Source organism: Rhinatrema bivittatum, chromosome 7 (genome assembly GCF_901001135.1).
Source record: "Rhinatrema bivittatum chromosome 7, aRhiBiv1.1, whole genome shotgun sequence".
Lineage (NCBI taxonomy): Eukaryota > Metazoa > Chordata > Amphibia > Gymnophiona > Rhinatrematidae > Rhinatrema > Rhinatrema bivittatum.
In genome coordinates this window covers 162,204,327-162,224,046 of record NC_042621.1, presented here as the reverse complement: position 1 = coordinate 162,224,046, position 19,720 = coordinate 162,204,327, and the positions used below count along the sequence as shown (strand labels likewise).

Sequence of the window (19,720 nt, the reverse complement as noted above, 5' to 3'; positions counted from 1 at the left end):
TGTAGTACCACAGATCAGTCCAGACTCCTGGGTTTTGCCTCCCCTCCAGCAGATGGAGACAGAGAAAGTTTTACTGACACTGCCACTTAAGCCAAGGTGTCACCTGCAGTCCCTCAGTATTAATCTGTACCCAAGCCAGAAATACATCAACTAAACTAACTAGACTCCCTCAGACGAGCAGTGGGAAGAGGAGAACCTTAAGAAAAAACAAAATTGTACCCACACGAAACCCTGTGTAGGACTAACAAAACCTCTGTCATTCTTCAGAGTAAGCACAGAAAAAGAAAGACAAATCGAGCAGACTCTCCAAACTACTTATATCCTCCAGGGTGAGACTCTGGACTGATCTGTGGTACAACAGGAATGAAAATTAGCATGTAAGAACCAATTTTCCTTTCCCTGTACATACCCAGATCAGTCCAGACTTCTGGGATGTACCAAAGCTTCCCTAAACAGGGTGGGTCAGAGAGTCCCACTTGAAGCACACTTTCACCAAACCCCTTGGCCTCTGAAGCCTGGACATTCAAGTGATAATGCCTGGCAAAAGTGTGCAACGACTTCCAAGTAGCTATTGTACAGATCTCTTGTGGAGAAACTAGTTGACATTTGACCCAGGAGGCAGACTGATATTGAGTAGAATGTGCCCGAAGCCCCTCCGGAACCAGATGACCCTGAGAGATATATACCGAACTAATAGCTTCTTTCAACCATCTCACAATGGTGGCTTTTGACGCCTTATGCCCCTTCTTGGTACCACTCCACAGCACAAAAAGGTGATCTTATGTGCGGAAACTGTTGGTGACCTCAAGGTACCACATCAAAGCACGCTTTACGTCCAAATGTCATAAATCTCTAGAGTGCAGCTCCAAGGGATACAAATTTGAGAAGGATGGGAGTTCTACTGATTGATTTAAATGGAAGGATGGCACCGGGTAAAAAAGAAGGAACCATCCTCAAGGAAGCTCCCTTGTCCGAGATTCTCAAAAAGGACTCCCTGCAGGATAAAGCCTGAAGTTTGGAAATTCTCTGAGCAGAACAGATAGCCACCAAGAAAACCACTTTCAAAGTGAGATCCTAAATAGTCTCATGCCTCAGAGGCTCAAAGGGAGGTGCACACATGCTCTTTAAGACCACATTCAGGCTCCAAGAAGGACACAGCTGCCAGACTGGAGGGCATAAATGTTTCACTCCCTGAAGAAAAACACACAACGTCCGGTTGAGCCGAAAGGGCAATTCCATGAACCTTATCTCAAAGACATCCTAATGCCACCACCTGAACTCTGAGAGAGTTAAAGGGCAATCCATGGACCAAACTATCTTGAAGAAAGGCCAAAATATGCCCCACTGTGGCTTGCCTAGGATCCACTTGTTGACTGGAACACCAGGCCGCAAAAACTCTCCAGACCCTCACATAGGCGAGAGAAGTGGAGGTCTTCCTAGACTGCAAGAAAGTAGCTATGACTGCGTCCTTCAAGGGCTGCCTCTCAAAAGCCAAGCCACCAGAGAAAATTGATCTGCCTGATCTAAAAAATGGGCCCTTGGTGCAGAAGATTCGGTAGGTGAGTGAGCCTCAATGGACCATCCACTACTAGGTTGACCATGTCCACAAACCACAGACACCTTGGCCACTCTGGTGCTACTAGAATCACCTTTCCTGGATGAACCTCTATGTGCTGCATGATTTTGCCTACCATTGGCCAAGGAAGAAAAACATACAGAAGGACATCCATTGGCCAGGGCAGAACCAATGCATCTATCCTTTTTCTCTTCAATGACTGAAGAAATAAGGGGCCTTGGTATTTTGGGAGGTCGCCATCAAGTCCACACATGATGAGCCCCATTTGCAACTGACAAGATTCATTACCTTTTCTGACAGCTCCCCCTCTCTGGGGTCTAGCTGCTGTTGGCTCAGAAAACCCACTTGCATATTGTCCGAGCCCGCTATGTGCAAGGCTGCCAAGCACTCCAGATATTGTTCTGTCCAGTCGACCAAAAAATGGGCCTCTTGAGCCACAGCTCGACTCTTGGTATCTCCTTGTCGATTGATGTAAGCTACAGTTGTCATGTTGTCCGACAAGACTCTCACCAGCTTTCCCCTCACCAAGGGTGGAAATGCTAACAGGACCAAATGCACCCTCTTGTCTCTAGATGATTGATGGACCAGGAGGCTTCCTCCGGCGACCATTGACCTTGTATGGACTGGCTCTGACATACTGCTCCCTAGCCAGAAAGACTGGCATCGGTGGTGATGATCATCCAGATTGGGATATTGAGATCCATGCCATGGCTCAACTTGTCTGGGAGGAACCACCATGAAAGATTGGAACGTGCAAACTCAAGGAGAGGGAGAGATATCTGAAAACGCTCCATTAACGGGTCCCAGCGAGACAGTAAAGTGGACTGAAGAGGCCTCATTTTCAAATGCCCATGGAACCAACTCCAAGGTAGAGGCCATAGGCCCTAGCACTTGCAAGTAATCCCAGACCTTGGGTACTTGCTTGTCCAATAATTCATGAATTTGGACCTGTAGTTTAGAAATTGGCTCCTCGGTGAGAAACAGCTTCCCACCTTCGTGTCGAAATGTGCCCCCAGAAATTCCAAACTCCGGGAAGGGAGAAGACGACTCTTGAACAGATTGACTAACTACCCCAATGATCTCAGGTGCCAGAGGACCAAATCTACTGCCCTCCAACAAAGGGCTTTGTACTTTGCATGGATTAGTCAGTTGACTAGATATGGATGGACCAGGACGTCTCCAGAGAGCTGCTATCACCATGACCAATCACCTTGGTAAAGGTCTGGGTGCAGTTGACAGATCGAAGGAGAGAGTGCAAAATTAAACTTGTTCCCCTAGAATCATGAACCGCAGATTTCTCTGCTGATTGGATCAGATTCCTATTTGCAAGTATGCTTTGGTAAAATCCAGGGAAGCCAGGTATTCTCCCCTGTGTACCGCCGCAATCACTGAACGTAGGGTCTCCATTCAGAACTGAGGAACCTTCAGAGCCACGTTAACCTTCTTAAAATCAAGAATCAAACAGAACGTTCCCTCCTTCGGAACTATGAAATAGATGGAATAGTGACCTGTCCTTTGCTCTGGAATTTGTTGCCAGAGGATGTGGTTAGTGCAGTTAGTATAACTGTGTTTAAAAAAGGATTGGATAAGTTCTTGGAGGAGAAGTCCATTACCTGCTATTAATTAAGTTGACTTAGAAAATAGCCACTGCTATTATTAGCAACGGTAACATGGAATAGACTTATTTGGGTATTTGCTAGGTTCATATGGCCTGGATTGGCCACTGTTAGAAACGGGATACTGGGCTTGATGGACCCTTGGTCTGACCCAGTATGGCATGTTCTTATGTAACCAGGACAATGGCTCCCAAGTTGAACAGGCGGCAAATGGTGCCTCTTACTGTCAGCTTCTTTTCCTGGTAAAAGCATGAGGATATCAAGAACTGGTCTCTTAGCAGCTAAGCAAATTGTAAAGTATAACCATGTTTTATCACATTTAGGCCCCACTGGTCTGATGTGATCTTGGTCCACTCCTCGTAAAATAAAGCCAACTGGCCTCCTATCACTGGAACTGAGGAGTGGACCAGCCTGGCATCATTGGGTAGATTTGGCACCACCTCCTCCCTGGGAAGAGCCATCTCTGTTGAGCCGAAGGTCCTGAAAGGACTGACTTCAAGACCTCTATCTGCCTGAGAACTGCTTCAGAGTAGTTTCATAAGGCCTGGACAGCCGAAATCTCTGACTCCCTTTAAAGCAGGAGCAAGAAGGAAAAGAGCCTTTCCCATTTGGCTTACCTTCCGGTAACTTATGAACCTTATTTTCACTAAGGGACTTGATTATCTCCTCCAGGTCTTTACCAAAGAGCAATTTCTCTTTAAACAGCAACGATCCCAACTGCGACATGGAGGAAACATCAGCTGACCAGTTCCTCATCCAGAGGAGCCGCCGGGCTGAAACTGCCAACATCATGGCCCTGAAAGAGTTTCTGAGAAGATCATACAATACATCCGCACTGTAGGCCACCATGGCTTCCAGCTGCTCTATTTGAAGAGCCTCAGACTCAAAGACTTTTCCATCTGTAACTGCTGCACCCAACACAGACCCTCTCTCAACATAAAACTGCTGCACATAGCCACCTGAGCGCCAAGGGCAGAGACCTCAAAGATCTTTTTAAGGCGTACCTCCAGCTTCCTGTCCTGAAGATCTTTCAGAGCTGTAGCGCCAGTAACCGGAATGGTCATCTTCTTGGTAACCACTGAGACAGAGACATCCACCTTAAGGACTTTGAGATGGTCAAGTGCATTTTACGGCAAGGGATATAACCTATCCATAGCTCTGCTGACCTTCAATCCTGTGTACAGAGTACCCCACTCCCTGAACAGGATAGCATTAACTGATGTATGGAAGGGAAAAGATCTGGCTGGACCCCAGAGGCCATGACTGGGTTCACTGCTCCCAATTTGGAAGCCTCCCGAAGGACCTCTATGCCCAGCTCCTCCAGAACTGCAGATATGAGAGGACACAGCTCCTCCTTGTGGAACAATCGCACCACCTTCAGATCATCTCCTTCAACCGCCATGCTCTTCAATAGCGCCCGATCAGGTGCTGCTCGACTACCCATGGAACCGCATCCTGAGGGTCCAGCTCCTGGTGATCATCCTTGTCAGAAGTGTCTGAAGAGGTATCTGCAGTGGATGGCGGCACTGAGGCCCTCAAGAGTCACCTGGCCCTAGTAGCCCCCATGTCGCCGGAAGGCCTGGATCTCGAACATTTTTCCGTTGTGCAGACTTTATTTATTTATTTATTTAAACAGTTTTATATACCGTTGCATGGACAAATCCATCTCAACGATTTACAATTACTCATAGTATTTGAAATAGGCAGGAAAAAGAAAAATACAATTACCTGTATATTATAAATATATATCTAAATATCTCTAAGATCTAAAACTATTCATTAAATACAAAAGATAAAAAGTAAAAGCAATAAAACGTAGAAGTTAAAAAGACCTCATTAAAAATATAGCGGCTCCTGTGCTTATTTCTCATTAGCGTACACTTCCTGAAACAGCCATGTTTTTAGTCCTTTCCAAAATTGTCTTTCATTTGGTTGTAGTCTAAGTTCTAATGGTAAATTGTTCCAATATTTTGGTCCTACAGTAAAAGCACAGAATCCAAGGAGAAGGAAGAGGAATTATCAGAGTCCCCCACCAGGGTCCTCCTCACTACCTAAAGGGGGTCCGTTAACATCAGGGCCTCCTCTAGAGATCCCAACCTCCGGAGACAAAGGGGGAAGGAAATTCCTGCCCCCCCCCCCCCCCCCCGCGGTCCATGCGGGAGGGCTGAACTTGGCCAAAATAGCCATGAGCACGGGAACGGATCCTCCCAGGCTCGCGGCGTCTGCCCAGTCTTTCTCCTGTTGAGCTCCCTGGAGGCCCCTCCCCTAATGGGAAGGCAGGGCACAAAGGCCATCTAGGATGTGCGCATGTGCGTTCCTGCAGGTGGGAAGATCAACAAACAGCACCCGCCAGGGAAGGAAAATGATCTGCCGGAGAAAAGGGAAACAACAAGAGCTGAATGAGGAGAGAGCAACGCCAGGGTGGGGCACGTGCTGACTCTCAGCAACCCCCGACCGTTCTCTTTTTCTTTTTCTTTTTTTAAATTGTAAATTTTAGCAAAAACAAAGCACTTTCCTGGAATGGCTGCAGGCTTCGCTGCTGCCTCAGGGTGAGTGATCCGGATCCCCCAGGTTTCAGCCCTGTCCGGCAAGCGTGAGCTATATAAGAGTCCCTGACCCCCTGCTCATCTGCCTCAAGAACCAGAGGGGATGGTCCCACTAGGACCTACCAACTCTCTGGGAGGCCAGCACTGCTGCAAATTGTAGTTCTGTCTTCACTTTTGTTTTGTTTTTTTTGTAAGTCAGACTGCAGACTTTGCACCTCCACCATCTGCTAGAGACAGAGAAATACTGAGGGACTGCAGGTGGCACTTCAGCTTAAGTGGCAGTGTCGGTAAAACTTTCTCTGTCTTCATCTGCTGGAGGGGAATCTGGACTGATCTGGGTACATACAGGGAACAACAATATAATAATTCCTGCTTAAACTTAGTTCAAACCAAGCATCTTCTAATCTGGTTCAGGCTTCTCAGGGCATATATGGTAGACTAAACACATTTTTAGCACCACTTGAAACAATTTTGTACAGCTTGATGGGTGCAAGTCATAAGGTTAAGGAAGTAAATTCCATAGAGCTGGAGCAGCCCTAGAAAAGGTTTGCCCTCTGGTCTTTGCTAAACAAGCTTGACGCACAGTGGGAACTTCTAGCAGCCTTCTTTGCAATGAATGCAGAGGTCGTGATGGATTGTAGATACTCAAGAGGGCATTCACCTATGGACAAGCGTCCAATTGCAGCAGTTTAGGCACTAGCATTGGATTTTATAGGTGACTCTCCATCGGACGGGGATGCAATGTAACTTTCAGAGCACTGGAAAAATATGTTTTTTCACCAGCTGTACAGAAATCAGCCTAGCATTCTGCAACAGTTGCAATGCTCTGAAGGAAGTAGTTGGGAAGCCCATATACAAAGAGTTACAGTAATCAAGTAAAGGCATAATTAGTGCTTTGGACAACTGAGAGAAACTCATCAGAACACAAAAGGGGTTTTAAACTATACAAAACCTACAATTTGTAAAAACCAGAGCAAGTCACTGCCTTGATTTGATTATTAAAAGTCATCAGAATCAATATACACCCAGGCTTTTTTGTGGGAGGAAATCTGCATAGCAGGATTTTTTATTTTATGCATAACTGAATCATGATTTTTAAATTCTGATATTGCTATTGTGAATCAGGTATGTCCTGCTGGATTAAGTTTTGGACAACATGCAAGAAAAAGTAAGAAAGAAGGTGGGGTTTTTGCTAAATTCAGAGAAAACCTGGGGTTGAAAAGATTGGAGATATGCAGTATCTTCACTTGGAGGCCTATTACTTATTTATCAACTTCCTAGTTTTCCTAGGAATTGATTGGAATTGATTTATTCCCTTTCAGTTTTCAGCACTCATTAAGATACCAGTTTATAACTTTTTGGTATAAAAAGATTTCAGTATGCCTGTGGATTGAACTGCAAATACTAAAGCATCTGAATTCTTAGATTTGATGAAAGGCCCTTGGATTTAAACAGATGTTTCAGTTCCTTACTCATGCAAGTGGACATATGTTATATTTAGTTTTTGTTGGAAAACTTGCTCTAGAACAGCAACTTTTCCCCTTCATATATCAGTTCCTTGGTTTGACCACAATTTTACTTTATTTAACTATGGTCCAGATCAGAAACAACCAGCTCCCAAGAAGAATTATCCTCTTTGAACTAGGCAGAGTAAAACAGATTCTAAGCTATTTGATATAGTCTTAGGAAACAAATGAACAGTCTTTGGTTTTCTTTTGCGCTAGTGTCAATTAAGTTTAAATATGAACAGCCAACAATGGAGGAAAACAGCTAGTTTTGCTGATAAAGAGCACAATTTGAATGTAATGTGTTATTATGATTGACTTATTAACAAAATTATTTCCAAAAGCTACTTTCTGTTGCTAAACAACCATACATTTTATTTAGTATAGTTAGGTCTATGACAACAGTGCCGGAGACCAAAATATTCCAGATGGTTTGAGAGCTGAGATTTTAGCCTCAATTTTTACTGATATGATGATAAAGTTACAAGCAGTTTTTTTCCTACTTCACTGTCTGATTTAATCTCCATCTATATTAAGGAATAATTTTCACCATATATCCACCATTACCTAAGAAAATAGCTACTCTTAAGCCTTCTTCCAATAATATAGATGTTTGTCCTAGCTGGTTATTGAAGAGTTGTCCTTATTTTTATACTGAGATGGTATTTCTCTCACAAGTGTGGTTCTTCCAGCTCTGAAAAACCTATTATTTACAAGATCCTGACTGCTAGGCAGCCTCCCTACCACCAGAGGTCCTCATGTAGCCACCCTCTCTCCTGTGCTAGCCATCTGCTTGATGTTCTCATGACCTAGTAAGTCCAGCCCTATTTAGCCTTGCCTCTCCCACAACTCGATGCCTCTTCATCAACCCACCTTGGCTCCTTGTATTGGCTCACCTTGCTTTATCATACTTCTGTGTGGCCTTCTGGCTATACCTTACCTTGTGGCCTACTTAGCCTTCCTGCCTTGCCTTGGGAACTCCTTGGCCTTCTAGCTCCATCCTGTGGCCTCCTTGGGCTTCTTTCCTTGTCCTGCAGCCTTCTTGGCCATCTTGCCCTGCCTTGTGCCTTTGCATCTTCTAGTATATTTTGGTCCTGCTTTGTGGCCTATTTAGGCTCTTAGTCCATGTTTCCTTGTTTTGTCATATATTCCTTGCTGCATTTTAGTTACTGGTTACCTGTGTTTCTATGCTCCTTGCCCTGTTTCTATGTCCTACTATTGTTCTGTCTAGACCTAGACTTGACCTGCCTAATCCTCCCTGTTGCCCCTGCTCCCTGTGGGCCTTCTGGTCTAGCCCTTGTCTACCATTTCTACCTTGCTTCAGGCCCAGTCCTAGCCTCAAGTTACAGTCCTTGTCTCCTGATTGTTATCATGTACTATGCCAGGAAAGTTTTGCTGGCCCTTAGAACCTATGGGCTCAATCCAAGGGGGAGAAGGCCAGTCAGACAGAAGACCTTGTCCTGCTCTATCCTGGTCCTGTACTGCTCCTGCTGATGACAGGGAACAGGTTCTACCACTCCTGCCACTAGAAGAGCAGAGAGTTGCATTAGAAATATATCCTGTGGGGTGAACAAACCCCATTATGGACATGGGAGAAGTCTGCCGGGACTTCTCTGATGTTCAGGCGATATCCTTGGCAAAGGATGGCAAGGACCCACTGGTCCGACTTGATGAGTGGCCATCAGTGGGCTAAGCCAAGAAGCCTGCCCCTCACTGGGGGATCATGTGCCAGGGCTACGACGCACTGACTCATGCTCCCTTGCCTCCAGTCAAAACCCCGAAGCTGAGGCCTGCTGGGGGCCGGCTGGGCCCTGGGAGTTTGCTGTTGACGGGAGTGACCTCTGAAACCAGCACGCGATGTACGTGTCCAGGTGGCTCGAATAATACTTCTGCTGCAGATAAAAGGACTTCCTGGAACTTGGTCAGGAAGATTTCCTGGCAGAGGAAGGTGGGTCAGAGTCCCTAGCAGATAGCTGTTGAAGGGTTCCATGGTGATCCTTCAGCAGGGCTACTGCGTCCCTGACCTTATTCCCGAAGAGATTTTCCCCTGTACAAGGGAGGTCAGCCAACTTCTCTTGGACTTCTGGATGAAGGTTGGAAGCATGAAGCCAGGCCATCCTACGGGTGCCGATGCTCATGGCAGCCACTCTCGCTGCTGTTTCAAAAACATCGAGGTGGATTTCACCTCATGTTTTCCGGATTCCAGGCCCTGTTGTACAAAAGCAGAGAATGACTCCTGCTGCTGGTGCAGTAGTCGTTCTACAAGCTCCTAGACCTGTTTCCACAAATTCTGGTTGTACTGGGTCATGTATAACTGGTAGGAGGTGATACTGGCAATAAGTATAGCACCGTGAAAGACTTTCCTACCTAAAGCATCCAGCTCCCAATGTTCTCACCCTGGGAGGGGTGGAGGAATGGGTGGAGGAACGCTTGGCCTTTTTGAGAGCGGATTCCTGATGGCATTTCTCAAAAGCTAAGGCCTGTTGCACCAGGTAAGTGGTGTCCATCTTCCTGTTTACCGGAGAAATCAATATTGGCTGTTTCTACATCCTAAGGAGAAGATCCTTAAAGATGTCATGAATAGGAATAACCACTATCTCCTTAGGTGCATTGAAAAGCTACATACTTGTAATTTGATTTTCTGTGATCCGCCAAGATTGTTTACCAGATTGACGGTATACAAATAAAATAATAATAATAATAACTTCCAGCATCTTATTTCATGCATCCTCCTCAGGAGTTGGAAGGGAATGGCTTCAGCCATGGCCTTGACAAACCCTGCAAAGGAGAGGTCCTCCGGGGGAGACCAATGCCTTTCCTCTGGTAGTGAAGGTTCCGAGGGGAGGTCACTAGGGATGTGAATCGTTTTCCATATCGTCTTAACGATAGAAATCGTGTGGCAGGGCAAGAAAATCGTCTTAGGCACGATTTTTTAGTTAAAAAATCGTTAAAAATCGTTTTTTCCGATTAGTGCGCACTAACGGGAGTTAGTGCGCACTAACTGAAAATGATACAATTTGACACTTTTCAGGTCAGTTAAGGTCAGTTTAGGAATGAATATGTATTCCTATTGGCTGCCCTCTTATTTATTCATGTTACCAAGTTTCCTACTGACAGTATATGGGGGATGGGAAATGGAAACAGTTGGTAGCTTGACAAAACAAGTAATGTGATCAGTCAATGTGACTAGAACTTGTGCCCTAACCCTGATACCAGGGGTATTGTGATCTTCCTGCACACAGTGCCCAATCCCTATTAATACCAGGAGTGTTGTGATCTTCCTGCACACAGTGCCCTATCCCTAATACCAGGGGTGTTGTGATCTTCCTGCACACAGTGCCCTATTCCTGATACTGGGGGTGTTGTGATCTTCCTGCACGCAGTGCCCTATTCCTGATACCGGGGGTGTTGTGATCTTCTTGCACACATCCCGGTATCAGGGATAGGGCACTGCATGCAGGAAGATCACAACACTCCTGGTATTAATAGGGATAGGGCACTGCATGCAGGAAGATCACAACACTCCTGGTATTAATAGGGATAGGGCACTGCATGCAGGAAGATCACAACACCCCTGGTATCAGGGATAGGGCACTGTGTGCAGGAAGATCACAATACCCCGGAGGAGTGAGGGTCAGGCAGCTCCCCCCTGTCTGTGAAGCCAGCCTCTCACTAGTAATGCAGGGAGGGAGCTGTCTCAGACTTCACCATCCTCCCCCCCCCCCCACCCACACACCATTCACTAGCTGGGACATGGGGGAAGTCAGGAGTGAGGGTCAGGCAGCTCCCCCCTGTCTGTGAAGCCAGCCTCTCACTAGTAATGCAGGGAGGGAGCTGTCTCAGACTTCACCATCCTCCCCCCCCTCACCCACACACCATTCACTAGCTGGGACATGGGGGAAGTCAGGAGTGAGGGTCAGGCAGCTCCCCCCTGTCTGTGAAGCCAGCCTCTCACTAGTAATGCAGGGAGGGAGCTGTCTCAGACTTCACCATCCTCCCCCCCCCCCTCACCCACACACCATTCACTAGCTGGGACATGGGGGAAGTCAGGAGTGAGGGTCAGGCAGCTCCCCCCTGTCTGTGAAGCCAGCCTCTCACTAGTAATGCAGGGAGGGAGCTGTCTCAGACTTCACCATCCTCCCCCCCCCCTCACCCACACACCATTCACTAGCTGGGACATGGGGGAAGTCAGGAGTGAGGGTCAGGCAGCTCCCCCCTGTCTGTGAAGCCAGCCTCTCACTAGTAATGCAGGGAGGGAGCTGTCTCAGACTTCACCATCCTCCCCCCCCCCCCTCACCCACACACCATTCACTAGCTGGGACATGGGGGAAGTCAGGAGTGAGGGTCAGGCAGCTCCCCCCTGTCTGTGAAGCCAGCCTCTCACTAGTAATGCAGGGAGGGAGCTGTCTCAGACTGGTATCAGGGTTAGGGCACTGTGTGCAGGAAGATCACAACACTCCTGGTATTAATAGGGATAGGGCACTGTAAGAGATGACTGTAGTAGATTGAATAAAGATCTGATGTTTCTGCTCTCCTCACACCAAACAAAAACAACACACAAGCAGAGAAGCCCTTCTTACCTAGCTGAGCTAGTGAGTTAAGTAGGAGGAAAAGTAAACATACTGGTGCCAGTGTGGCTACTTAAAAAATACACTTACCAACAATCAATTACATATATTTGAACTGTGTACAGTTCCAGCCAGGACCACCTTTCTAAAATGCACAGTGATTGGCAAATTCAACATGCACTAGCATTTCAGGTGCCTGCTAACAAAAATAATAAACAAACAAGTTCTAGTCAGGTGAGTGCTGATCAATACATTACTTTTTTTGTCAAGCTTCCAACTGTTTCCATTTCACATCCCCCCAACCATATTGGTAACATCAATAGATAAGAGCACAGCCAGCCAATAGGAATACATACATACATATTCATTCCTAAGTGACCTTTACTGACCTGGGAAGTGTGAACACTTTGTTTCATTTTCTGTTGGTGTTCGTTAGTTTCCAGTTCCATTTCCCATCCCCCCAACCATCACCTCAGTGGTAACCTTGGTAACATCAATAGATAAGAGGGCAGCCAGCCAATAGGAACACATATTCATTCCTAACTGACCTTCAGTGACCTGGAAAGTGTTTATTTGTATCATTTTCAGTTAGTGCACACTAAATCGAGTTAGTGCGCACTAACGGGGAGTTAGTGCGCACTAACTCGAGTTAGTGCGCACTAACACGATTTAACGATTTTTAACGATAAATCGTTAGAATTTCTATTGTATCGTGTTGTATAACGATTTAAGACGATATAAACATTATCGGACAATAATTTTAATCGTTGAAAAACGATTCACATCCCTAGAGGTCACCAGTTTTCAGAAGAAGACTTGGAAGAGTCATCTCCCCATGAATCGTATGGGCCCTCCTCCTCACTTAGGTCTCCAAGGGCCTAGGTGGGTGATACCTGTCCAGACGTTTAGTCTGGGCACCGAGGGACTTGAGGGCACTGATGGCACTGAGGGAACTGGCAGCATCAGTGGCAGGGAGGGCACCGATGGCCGTGGGAGGCCCGATGGCCTGGGCACAAGTTTGGAGGAACTGTAGCCTCGGGCTCAAAGCACCAGACGGTGCCAGCGGTCGGTGTATGTCTTCATCCTTGGAGCAATTGATAATGGGAATTGCACCCAAGGAGGGAATCGGTGGCCATGGGGTAACCAATGGTCTCCCGGGCACCGGCTACGTTTGAAGGGCGCCACGTAGGACATCCAGATGGTCAAGCAGAGGCACAACAGAGATAGTGCGGGACCGGCACCAGTATGGGGGCCGGTGCCGGTTCAATGCTCCAAAAGGCTCAGAGCATCAAACCCTGCACCCTGCGGTCCAACTCCTCCTGGAAGTCCTGTGAAAAAGGACTGGTGGAGGGGGATGAGGCATCACTGGAGTCTCCTTGGAGCCACGAGGAGGCTCAGTGTCCAGCACCAATGTCAGTAGGGAACAACTAGGACTCCCAGATTTACCGGAGGTTAGGACCTCCTCACCACAGGGCCTCTTTGGTGGCACCATGGCAGCCGCCGGAGCCACACTGGAACTGGAGCCATATGCCAACGGTGACCGGTGGCAATACTTATGGGGTTTCCCATGGTGCTCAGCCCGGTCTTTCCCTGGCACCAAGGAAGCAGAGGAACCCGATGTCCGAGAGACTACCAACAGCAGCAAGGGCCAATCACCGGCTCCTTGAACGTAGCTATCACCGGCTCCTTGAACGTACCCTTGAACGTAGCTATCAAGGGTATAGAAAGGGACAGCATATTCAGCAGTTCCCCCCTACCTGAAGCTGGCGTAGAAGGAGTGGACTTTTTGGGGCCAAAGAGATTCTCCATTTTGTTGAGATGAGCACGACGGCCCTTGGGGGTCACCTGATCACACATCTGACACCCTTGGACATCATGCGATACCCCAAGGTAGAGGATGCAGACCTCATGCAGGTCCATGATGGACATGGTCCGTGGGCACTGGGGGCATTGGCGAAACCCAGGCAATGCCATGAAAATGAGCCAGGGAGCAGTCAATGGTTAGTGGTCACAGGAAGTGAGACGCTGAAAATTGACCGCGAAAGGGTGCAAATGGTAAAACTAACCTACCTCGCTGAGGGGACACCATCCAGAGGAAAGGGGACCCGATGTAAAACAGGAGAAAGAAACTGCTAGAAAAGCTGGAAAAGATAGCTCCAGAAACCATGAGGCAACTAGCACTGTGCAAAAAAAAGAGACTAAAGGGGGATCTCGCGTGGACGCGCAGAAGTGGCATGCTGGACCTGCTCAGTGTGCCAGTCAAAGCTTCTAGAAACTTTGACAAAAGTTTTCCATCCGGGGCTCCATCTGATGATGTCACCCATCTGTGAAGACTACCATCCTGCTTGTACTAGGAGAATGAACTATACCTCCTGAAGTAGGACATAACAAGTGGGAATGGGATTTAAAAAAGCCTTTCTCAACTCTCTCAATTGTCCAATCCCTTATCCCCTGCAGCATACACCCATCCACCCCAATAACATATTCATACTTTTCCACCTCCAAATTCTGGGAAAGCTTCAGGAGAAGGGGAACAGCCTACTTTGCTCCAATTGCTTCACAGGCCTTTGCCAGAATGGCAACTTTGTAGTCTTGTGCTATGTACCATGTATGCAAGTTCAGAATACAAAGCAATAAAGCTGCCACTCTAGCAAAGGCTAGCAAAGCGTCAAGAGGAATGTATTACTTTGCCCTATACATACTCCTTTCTCCTGGTGGAAGGGAAAGAATCTTTGGCCCCATGCACATCCCTCTTTCCTGGTGGGATAGAAAATATATTCTAGGATTTTGAGCAATTTTCTCCATCAAAAGACAAATGCATATTCTTATCTTGTGGCAGGAAAAACGGGATTCTCATAGCCTTCTGTCCCTTGATCTGAGACACAATTTGTGATCATAATTTTTATTTGATTGACTGTTAATATGAAAAAGAATTGCAGATCATTTAGTCAATAGGTTTTTGTATATGTTCTAGAGATGTGCATTCGTTTATCACAAATTAGGCAATTTCAACGAAATTGCCTAATTCGTCGTGGGTCGGGGGCCCCGAACCCTGAAACTGATTTTCCCTGAACTACGAGGAAAATTAGTTTTTCGGGTTTGTAACGGGGGGGGGAGGGGCACATTTTATTTTTTAAAATAAAAAACCACCCCAAACATTAAAATGTACTATAATACAACCCCCCCTACCATCCCGATCCCTCCCCAAGACTTACTAACATCCCTAGTGGTTCAGCGGGGTCCCGCAAGCGATTTCTCCTTCCATGCCATCGGGCTTTTGGGCCTGCCTCGCATCAAAATGGTGCCAATAGCCTTTGACCCCCTGGTGGTCCAGCGAGGGTCCGGGAGCGATCTCTCCGTCGGCTGCTAGTAATCAAAATGGTGATGATAGCCTTTGCCCTCACTATGTCACAGGGGCAACCGGTGCCATTGGTCAGCATCTGTCACATGGTAGGAGCACAAGATGGCTCCTACCATGTGACAGGGCTGACCAATGGCACCGGTAGCCCCTGTGACATAGTAGGTCAAAGGCTATTGGTGCCATTTTGATGCAAGGCAGGCCCAAAAGTCTGACCGCACGCAGGGAAAAATCATTCACGGGATCCCGCTGGACCACCAGGGATGTTAGTAAGTCTTGGGGAGGGATCGGGATGGTGGTGGGGGGTTGTATTTTATGTATTATAGTAAAATTTAATGCTTGGGGGTGGGTTTTTTTGAGCTTCGCTTTTCCGCGTCATTTTTTGGGCCAGTTTTGTTTTTCCCCATTTAGTTTTTGTTTGTTTTCCCAAAAAACTAACCGAGGAAAAACAAACTTTACCCCGAAGCGTCCGACTCAAAAAACGACCCGGTAGAAAAAAACGAAGCTCATCTCTAATATGTTCCACTGAACTTTTTTTTTTTTTTATGAAACAATTTTTATTGCTTTTCCAAATATAACATCAGAATACAAATCAGCAAGTTGAATACATTGTTCCTTCAGCATTCAACCTCACCAAGCAATATCAAGTAACAAAGTGGAAGCAATCTTCCCCAACAAACACCCCCCTTTCCCCCCCAATAATGTCAATCAGTGTTCACCATGATACTGATACCAGGCCACAGCAGCAAAGGGTCCCAGGCCCAACAATAATGAAGAATTCTAGTCATTTACAATCCAGCTGTGCGCTCTATGTGGTAAAGTCTGTATATATGGATCCCAAATTTGAAGGAAGGTACGGCATGCCTTAGGTGAAGTCCGAGCTGACAACTGCTCCATCTGCGTCAAGCGGTGGAAGTGATTTCTCCAAGCCCAAAAGGAGGGGCCCGCCGATTCCTTCCACTGAGGAAGTATCAATTTTCTCCCTACAAAACAGGCTTTCATAAACAGGCGATGATGAACCACTTCTCGAATGTGTAACAGAGGAATACATTCAAAAAGTATCAAAAGGGGGGGAAACAGACAAAGAAACCCCTAATAGGTTAGCTAGATAAGATACAACATGCCTCCAAAATTTTTGAATAATCGAACAGCCCCAAAACATGTGAGAGAGGGTACCGATTGCAAGATCGCACCTCCCACAAGTCGCCGCCGGCAGCAAGGTGGAGTGGAATGTCACCAGGGGAGAGATGTATGCCCTCCAAAGAAATTTATATTGCATTTCTCGATAATAGGAGTTCGAGGAAACCTGGGCAATACGCCGAAGGCTGGCATGTAATTGAACATCTGTTACTCGGAATGTGCCTTCTCCATTCCAACGTTCAGCTAGGGCTGGACAGGGATTTTGGTAAGTGGCCGCTCACAATTTTTGATAATACTGCGAGAGCGACGGTATTTTCCTGTGCTCCAACCGAAAAAACTCAGCTACAACCTGGAATCCACTGGGCAAAAGGCTGTCTTTCAGCAAGGATTTAATATAATGGGATAACTGCAGATAAGCAAACACAGAAGGACTGTGCAGGCCATAGAGTTGAGACATCAGGTCAGGAGTAATGAGATGTCCCATAGCATCTAGAATGTGACCTATTTGGGTGATTCCCTGTTTCGCCCAGTCCTTAAACACAGTGGTGGAAGAACCCGGTGAAAAATCAAAGTTGCCTTGTAGGGGTAAAAGGTAAGCCCTGCCGTGAGGTAACCGCAACAACTTTAGGAACTGGGACCAGGCATATCGCACCGGAGACACCAAGCCCGCTAAGAGGTCAGGTAAATTCAGTTTAGTCCACGAGGTCTGAAGAACAAAGCGTAGGTCACTGGAGCCAAAAATTGTGCGCTCAGCCTCCAAATTAAAATAATACCCTTCCTCCAGTAATCATTCTCGTACCACTCTGAAATTACTGGCTAAGTTGTACTGAAGCAAATCAGGAACACTCAGACCCCCAGTTCCCCATTTACTCTGCAGCTGAGAAAGTGCTATCCTGGACTTCTTCCCCCTCCAGAAAAAAAATCGCATCCCTCCCTCTAGCTGTCTATGATCTTTAACTTTAAGGTGAAGTACTAAATTCTGAAAGACATACAGCCATTGAGGCAAAATAACCATCTTAAATAAGTGATTGCGACCCCCTAGAGATAGTGGGAGGGATTTCCATTTACACATTCTGTGTAAAGTGGAGGCCACTAAAGGAGGGATATTGGAGTCATATAACTGGGATAGCTCATTAGACAGGTACACCCCCAAGTAATGCAAGCGACGAGGGGCCCAGAGCAGAGGAAAGCTACCCTCCCATCTGTCACGCAGCGCATCAGGATATGCTAGCGCCTCGGACTTATCATGGTTCAGGCGAAAGCCCGAAAAAAGGCCAAACTCGTGGAAAAGGGATAACAAAGTCTGCAATGAGGACTTGGGATTAGTTAAAAAGACAAGGACATCATCAGCAAAGGCCGCATATTTGAACGTTTGTGTGCCGGGTGCCTCGATGAATGAGGAAACTTTCAGACTGAGACTGATTAACCATTATTCGCGCCTGAGGGCCATGATAGAGAAGATGTATTGCTCCTCTAAACTGACCAGTAAAATTCATCGCTTTCAAAACATGAAACACATAACACCACTCCACCCTATCAAAGGCCTTTTCCGCATCAAAACTTATAGCTAAATAGGGCTCTTTAACTTGCTGACAAAGCGCCATGGCAACCAGAACCCGCCGGATATTAGTAGATGCATATCGTTTTTGCACAAACCCAACTTGATCGGATCTACCGTAATTAAGGAGGGCAAAACCCGGGCTAGCCTGTCAGCCAAAATTTGCCAAAAATGTTTGGTCTACATTTAACAAGGAGATGGGTCTATAGGCCGCAGGAGACCGGGGATCTTTCCCTGGTTTAGGGATCAATGTTATATTCGCTTCATTGCTTTGCCCCGGATAACAGCCCTGGTCAATCAAGGCATTAAAATTATTGGTGAGTGGGCCTACCAAAACATCAGTCAGGGTTTTATAATACTCGGCTGTAAATCCATCGGGACCCGGTGTCTTATAAGATTTCGCTTGCCAGATAACTCGCCGAGTCTCAGCTTCAGAGGTCGGCAAATTGAGCTGGGCCTGTTGTTCAACGGTGATTCGAGGCATCTCTATCCTGTCACAAAAGGAGGAACATCCATCCATATTTGGGGCTGCAGCAGTGTAAAGATTGGCATAATAATCCCTGAGAACCTGCAATATCTGGGGCGTATCCGTCACTAGACGTCCCGAGGGGGATTTAAGTGCCGCCACATAATGAGACAGACAGCGCACCCGAATCAAGTTAGTCATTATTCTACCCGATTTATTACCCATTTGAAATAACTTGTGTTGATAATATAGCACACTTTTCTTGGCTCTTTGATGTAACAGAGAATTAAGCACATGTTGCACTGAGATGTAAAGTGCCCTATGGTTAGGATATTTATTTATTTATTTATTTTTAGCTTTTCTATACCGATGTTCCTGTAAAATATACATATCACATTGGTTTACAATGCAACTTAAACATTTGCTCAGGGCGATACAAAGAACAGAGGTGGCAATTAACAGTAAAACGGGTCATACATAACATATCCTAACATAACTCAATGCAAATCATCTCAAAAAAGATGAGATGAAAACTGGATAAGAACAACAGAGATAATGAGCTGGACTATGGTGTCCAAATGGAAAGTTTACTTGAGAAAGAGAGGTTGCAATTGAGGGAAGATTAAGTGTCCGGGAAGGCTTGGCTGAATAGCCATGTTTTAAGTTTTTTTTTTTAATGCAGATGGGCAAGGTTCTTGTCTGAGGTCCGGGGATAATGCATTCCATTGATGGGGTCCTGTTGTCAATATGGCGTGTTTTCTTAGAGATGTTTTAGCTTGGGGTGCATACAAGGTGTCTTTGTAGGCACTCCTGATTGGTCTAAAGGAGGTATGAGGTCTTAGTTGAGTAGATGTGTGGAGAGATGTGAGGTTGTTTTTAGCTTTATGAATGATCGTGATGACTTTTCAAGAATTATCAAGTAGGAGTTTCTGCTTAGCACTCCAGAGTTGAGAGCTCAGAGTGAGAATACGCTTATCCAACATTTTCTTCCTATGTGCCACATATGAAATGATCTCCCCCTCAAAACCACCTTGGAGGCATACCAAAAAAGTACCAAATCGCCCTCATATGATGCATTGTGAGAAGCCTAGGCCTTCCATTTAACCAGAAGATGGTATCTAAATCCTGTATCTCCAGCCAGATAATATGGAAATCTTCATCTCATCAGCTGGGGCGGCCCACCTGTCCAGGTTAACTCCACCCAGACTGGAGCATGATCTGAGAGAACAATATCATCAATTCCTGCTTCTGTAAGCTGAGAAAACAAACTAGTACTCAGCAAGATATAATCTAATCGGGAATGTGTGGTATGGACCCATGAAAGATGGGTAAAATCCCGAGCCGTAGGGTTCAAAACCCGCCACGCATCCACCATATCTAGCTCCTG

At 46.3% G+C, this 19,720-nt stretch overlaps 1 protein-coding gene across 1 annotated transcript in view; it reads right to left on the bottom strand.

Annotated features, from left to right (window-relative positions):
* Positions 1-19,720, bottom strand: part of LOC115095556 (rap1 GTPase-GDP dissociation stimulator 1-like) — a 264,340-nt gene that overhangs the window by 56,900 nt on the left and 187,720 nt on the right. The gene's annotated exons all lie outside the window — the stretch shown is intronic.